Genomic DNA, 6,000 nt, shown 5'->3' with positions numbered 1-6,000 from the left:
ACTAGCTTATTTTAAGATGTAAAATTCATGCAACCGACTGTTTTCTAAAATAATCGGCAGAATTCAGTTGAATCCAGTCAACTACAAACATGTATTTTACAAAGCAATTATTATTATATTTTTAAACAAAGCATCCTTTGGGCCAATTTTGTACTTTAACAAAAGGCTTGTGTGCCTTTCTACAAATTGTCTTTTTCAGAAGAGTGGATGCTAAGGGGCCTACATGGGTTTATCAGCTCCACTCTGATTTTCAGTAAAGACCAGGGATAGTAATAGTGACAAGAATGATAACAGCCACCAGATACTGAGCACTTATCATGCTAAGAATTTTACCAGCAAATTCCTATTTAATTCTGACAACTGTCCTGAATATTAGATATTATTAGCTTTATTTTATGAAGGCAGAACTAGGGCACAGAGAATTACTTAACGAGGATGTAGCAGAGCCAGGACCTGCTACTGTACCTGTTTCTCGCCAAGTCTGAGTTGTTAATGACTGTACCATAAAGCCCTCTCAAACTCATGCTTTAAGGGGAAAAAGGCACCGTTTAGTGCTTCATGCTATTAATTTTCACTCATATTTTATGATTTTCTTCGGACTAGGAACTCAGTAAGGATTAATGTGGAGTATGGTAGGGAAAATACCAAACCAAGAAGCAGGAGATGTCAGATGTGTACACTTGGGCAAGTCACCTGATCTGTTCAGATGATAGTTTTCTGTCTATAACATGAGAAGTGTTAAAGAAGAATATTCTTGACACTGGTTAAAATGGTAAGGCACACTTTATTTAGGACCATCACCATTGGTATAAGGTCTACTAAATGGGGTTTTGCAGTAATGAGGAGAAATTGGGCTCAACTTCAAACACAACACGAACAAGTGGAAATTTATAGCCAATTTTTAGCAGCGGATGGAAAATTACGAGAGGAAACACAAGTTTGAGGCGATTCTGGCTAAATCCAACTAACAGGATTCTTATTGAAGGCAGGCCAGGTGAATCGGATGTTACCTGGGGGATGGTGGAGGACAAGGAACCCAATCAGATATCAAAGGTGATGACATATCGAGAGCCGTGCCTAAACTGACTTAGCAGAATTCTTGCTAAAATTGGGCTCTTGAGAACACACCCAAGGACATGGACTAATTGAAAAAGAGCTCAGAGGAGCCTGTCTAGAGTTTGGTCAAAGAGATAATCTTTGTCAGGAGGTCAGTGACTCTAAGATGCACAACAGCCTTACCATTCACTTCTCAAGACTGTGTAAGGGAGTGCTGTTGAGGTGTCTCAGATTTTGTGTCCACTGTGTGGAATGTATCACAATTGGTTTATCCATTCATGAGGTAACAGGCCATCTTCATTTTTTTCCAGTTTTCGCAATTTTAAATAAAGCTACTGTAGTAGGCAGAATAATACCCGCCCCACCCCCATTTTTGTTGTTTTTTGTTTTTGAGAGTTTTTTGTTTTTGTTTTTGTTTCTGTTGGTCAGGCTGGAATGCAATGGCACGATCTCAGCTCACTGCAACGTCCGCTTCCCGGGCTCAAACTATTCTCCTGCCTCAGCCTCCCAAGTAGCCGGGATTACAGGTGCCCACCACCGGTCCCGGCTAATTTTTGTATTTTCATTAGAGACTGGGTTTCACCATGTTGGTCAGGCTAGTCTTGAACTCCCAACCTCAGGTGATTCCTCCTTCCTCGGCCTCCCAAAGTGCTGGGATTACAGGTGTGAGCCACTGCGCCTGGCCCTACCCCTTTGTCTCCTACACACAGTGCATCTGAATCATAATCTCCAGAAACTGTGAATATGTTAATGTCAAAAGGGACGTTGTGGGTGTGATTAAACTAACGATTTTGAGATAAAGAAATTAGCTTGGTTTATCCAGGTTGGCCCAGTGTAATCACAAAGGTTCTTATAAGGGAAGGAGGGTGGTAGGAGAAGCAGAGCTCTGTGTGTGTGTGTGTGTGTGTGTGTGTGTGTGTGTGTGTGTGTGTCTGTTTGAGAGACAGGTTTGAAGATGCTACATGGATGGCTTTGAAAATGAAGGAGGCTACAATCTAGGAATGAAGTCAGAATCGGCAAGAAAGTGAATTCTCCCCTAGAGCCTCCAGAAAGAACAAAACCCAAAATACTTTGATTTAGCATGAGAGTTATTTTGAACTTCTAACCTCAGAACTGTAAGATAATACATTTGTCTTGCTTTAAACCATTAAGGTTGTGGTAATTTGTCACAGTAGTAATAGGAAACTAATACAGCTACTCTAAATATTTACTGTAGGTTTTTGTGTCAATATTTTGCATTTCTCTTGGGTAAAATTCCTAAGAGTGAAAATCTGGGTCCTAGCTAACTTTACAAGAATCTGCAGAACTGTTTTACAAAGTGGCTGTACCGTCTGGCATCCCCACCAACGATGTCTGGGAGTCCTAGTTGCTCTAAATCTTTGCTAACAATCAAATTGGTCTTTTTATTTTAACCTTTCTAATATTACAAATGATGTTGAGCATCTTTTTGTGTGGTTCTTTCCCAACAACACTTTTTCTTTGGTAAATTGTCCAAATATTTGTTCATTTTTAAACAGTTTCCCATCCTCACCACCATCACCTGCCTTCAGCAACCACTAATCTACTTTCTGTTTCTGTAGATTTCTCTATTCTGGACTTCCACGCAAAGGGAATGATAATATGTGTCTTTTGTGGCTGGTTTCCTTCCCTTAGCGTAATATTTTCCAGGTTTGTCTGTGTTGTGGTGTGTAATAGCACGTATCAGTACTTGGCTGCTTTTAATGGCTGAATAGTGTTCCATGGTATGATTATGTCCCATTTTGCCTATTCATTCACAGGTTGATGAATATATGGGTTGTTTCACCTTTTGTGCGTGATAAATAAATCTGCTATAAATGTCTATGTATGCAGTTTTTGTGGATATATGTTTTAATTTCTCCTAGTTATGTACCCAGAGTGGAATTACTGGGTCTTATGGTAACTGTATAGTTAATTGTTCGACCAACTGCCAGACTTCTTTTTTTTTTTTTTTTTTTTTTTTTTTTTGAGACAGAGTCTCGCTCTGTCGCCCAGGCTGGAGTGCAGTGGCCGGATCTCAGCTCACTACAAGCTCCGCCTCCCGGGTTCACGCCATTCTCCTGCCTCAGCCTCCCCAGTAGCTGGGACTACAGGCGCCCGCCACCTCGCCCGGCTAGTTTTTTTTGTATTTTTTAGTAGAGACGGGGTTTCACCGTGTTAGCCAGGATGGTCTTGATCTCCTGACCTCGTGATCCGCCCGTCTCGGCCTCCCAAAGTGCTGGGATTACAGGCTTGAGCCACTGCGCCCGGCCAGACTTCTTTGAAAGCAACTGAAGCATTTTACTTTTCTATCAGCAATGTTTGAGGATTCTGATACATACTTAGAAACATTCTAATTATCTGACTTTATTATTCTAGTCATTCTAGTGAATGTGCAGTGTTATTGTGGTTTTGATTTACATTTCTCTGATGACTAATGACATCAAGTATCTGTTCATATGTTGGCCATTTATACATCTTTGAAGAAATGTATATTCAGATCTTTTGCCCATTTTTAAGTTGGGTTGTCTTTTTATTATTGACTTGTAAGAATGAAGTCGAGTCTTACCTTACATTATATGTAAAAATTAGCTAGTAGATAAATTGAACTTCATTCAATATAATTGGGTTGTCTTTCCACTTTCTTAATGGCATCTTTGAGCACAAAAGTTTTTAATTTTTATGAAATACAATTTATCTCCTTTTTTCTTTGCTGTGCTTTGAAAAAGTTTATGTCTTAGAATCCTTTGCTAAATCCAAAGATATATTAATTTACTCCTATGTTTTCTTCTGAGAATTTTATAGTTTTAGTATTTTGAGTTAATTTCTGGATATGTAAGGAAAGGTAAGGAAAGGTTCCAACTTCATTCTTTTGCATGTAGCTATTCAGTTGTGTCAGCTCCATGAGTTGAAAAATGATTCTTCCCCTCCTACCCTCACCCCCGCTGCCACTGAATGGTTTTGGAACCCTCATTGAATCAGTTGACAGTAGATGTATTAGTTCATTTGTTGACTTTTAACTCTATTCCATTAATCTGTACATTTTTATCCTTGTCTCAACACAACGCTGTCTGGATTACCATTGCCTTGTAGTAAATTTTGAAATCAGGAGATGTAAGCCCTCCTACTTTATTCCTCTTTTCCAAGATTGTTTTGGTTATTCTGGGACCCTTGCATATGAATTTTAGAATCAGTTTGTCAATTTCTACAAAGAAGACACCTGGGATTCTGATAGGGATTGCACTGTACATCAATCTGAGGAGTACTGCTATCTAAACACTGTTAAGTTTTCTAATCCATAAATTTGAGAAGCTATTGTATTTATTCACAGCTTCTTTAATATCTTTCAACAACATTTTGTAGTTTTCAGTGTATAACTTTTGCATTTATATTAAATTTATTATTATTTTATTGATGTGATTGCAAATATTTGTTTGACTTTATTTTCAGATTGTCCATTACAATTTATTCTTTGTGTAGAAATATAACTGGTTTTGTGCTTTGGTTTTAACGCATCTTCAAGCATGAAAGTCTTTAATTTTGATGAAATCCAGTTTAACTAATTTTAAAAATAATTACTTATCTCTTTACTTGTTTAAGGTGTATTCAGATTCTCTTTTTCTTCTTGTTTCAATAGTTTGTGTCTTTCTAGGAATTTGTCCATCTCATCTAAGTTATCTAATTTGTTGATATACAATTATCATCATATTCTTTGCAATTCCTTTTATTTCTGTAGCATTGGTAGTAATGTCCCCTCTTGCATTCTGGTTCTAGTAATCTGAGTCTCCTTTCTTTTTTTTCTTGATTGGTCTAACTAATGCTTTGTCAGTTATGTTGATCTTTTAAAAAAACAGCTTTTGGTTTCATTTATTTTCTCTATTGTTTTTCTATTCTCTGTTTCATTAATTTCTACTCTAATTTTTTACTATTTCTGTCCTTTTGCTAGCTATAGATTTAGTGTGCTATTTTTCCAGTGTCTTAGCCTAAAAGAATGTTGTTAATTTGAGATCTTTCTTCTTACTTTATATAGGAATTTACAACTAGGAATTTTCCTTGAAGAATTGCTGTAGCTGCATCTCATAAAGTTGGGTATGTTGTGTTTTCATTCATCTCAAATTATTTTCTGATTTCCCTGTTGATTTCTTCTTTGATCCATTGGTTATTTAGGAATATGCTATTGAATTTCTACATATTTATGAGTTTCCATAATTTTTTCTACTATTGATTTTTAATTGTATTCCATTGTGGTTGGAGAACGTATTTTATATTTATATTTTATATTATTTCTATCCTTTAAATTTATGTAGCATTTTATAGCCTAGCATATGACCTACCCTGGACAATGGTCCACGTGCACTTGAGAAAATTGTGTATTGTGTTGTTACTGGGTGAAGTATACTATAGATATCTGTTAGATCTACTTGGTTTATTCTTCCAGGCTTCTGTTACCTTGTTGCTCTCTTGTCTAGTTTTTCTATACATTGTTTAAAATGCGATATTGAGATCTCTTACAATTATTGTCAAATTGTTTTCATTTCTGTCCATTTTTGCTTCATGTATTTGGTGCTTTGTTATCAGTTGCATATAAATTTATAATTGTTATATTTTTCTGGCAGATTTACAATCTTATTATTAGAAAATGTTCCTCTGTGTCTCCAGTAACATTTTCTTTTGCTTTAAAGTCTGTTTTGTCTGATATTAGACTAATACATCAGTCTTCTTGTGGTATTTGTTTGTATGATATATGTTTTTCTACTATTTGCAATCTACTTGTATGCTTAGTTGTCCATTTTAATTATAGTTTAATTTTTGAAATCTTTTAAGGATTGGGTTATTTAATATTGAGTCTAAGGGTTCTTTAATAGTTTTGAATATAAGACCTTGATCAGATTTTTTTTTTTTTTTGGCAAGTATTTTACTCAGTCTGATTGAACTTTTATCTTCTTA

Source organism: Macaca mulatta, chromosome 8 (assembly GCF_049350105.2).
Source record: "Macaca mulatta isolate MMU2019108-1 chromosome 8, T2T-MMU8v2.0, whole genome shotgun sequence".
In the NCBI taxonomy this organism is placed as follows: Eukaryota; Metazoa; Chordata; class Mammalia; order Primates; family Cercopithecidae; genus Macaca; species Macaca mulatta.
The sequence above is the reverse complement of the archived record's forward strand: the minus strand, read 5'-3'. Positions refer to the sequence as shown.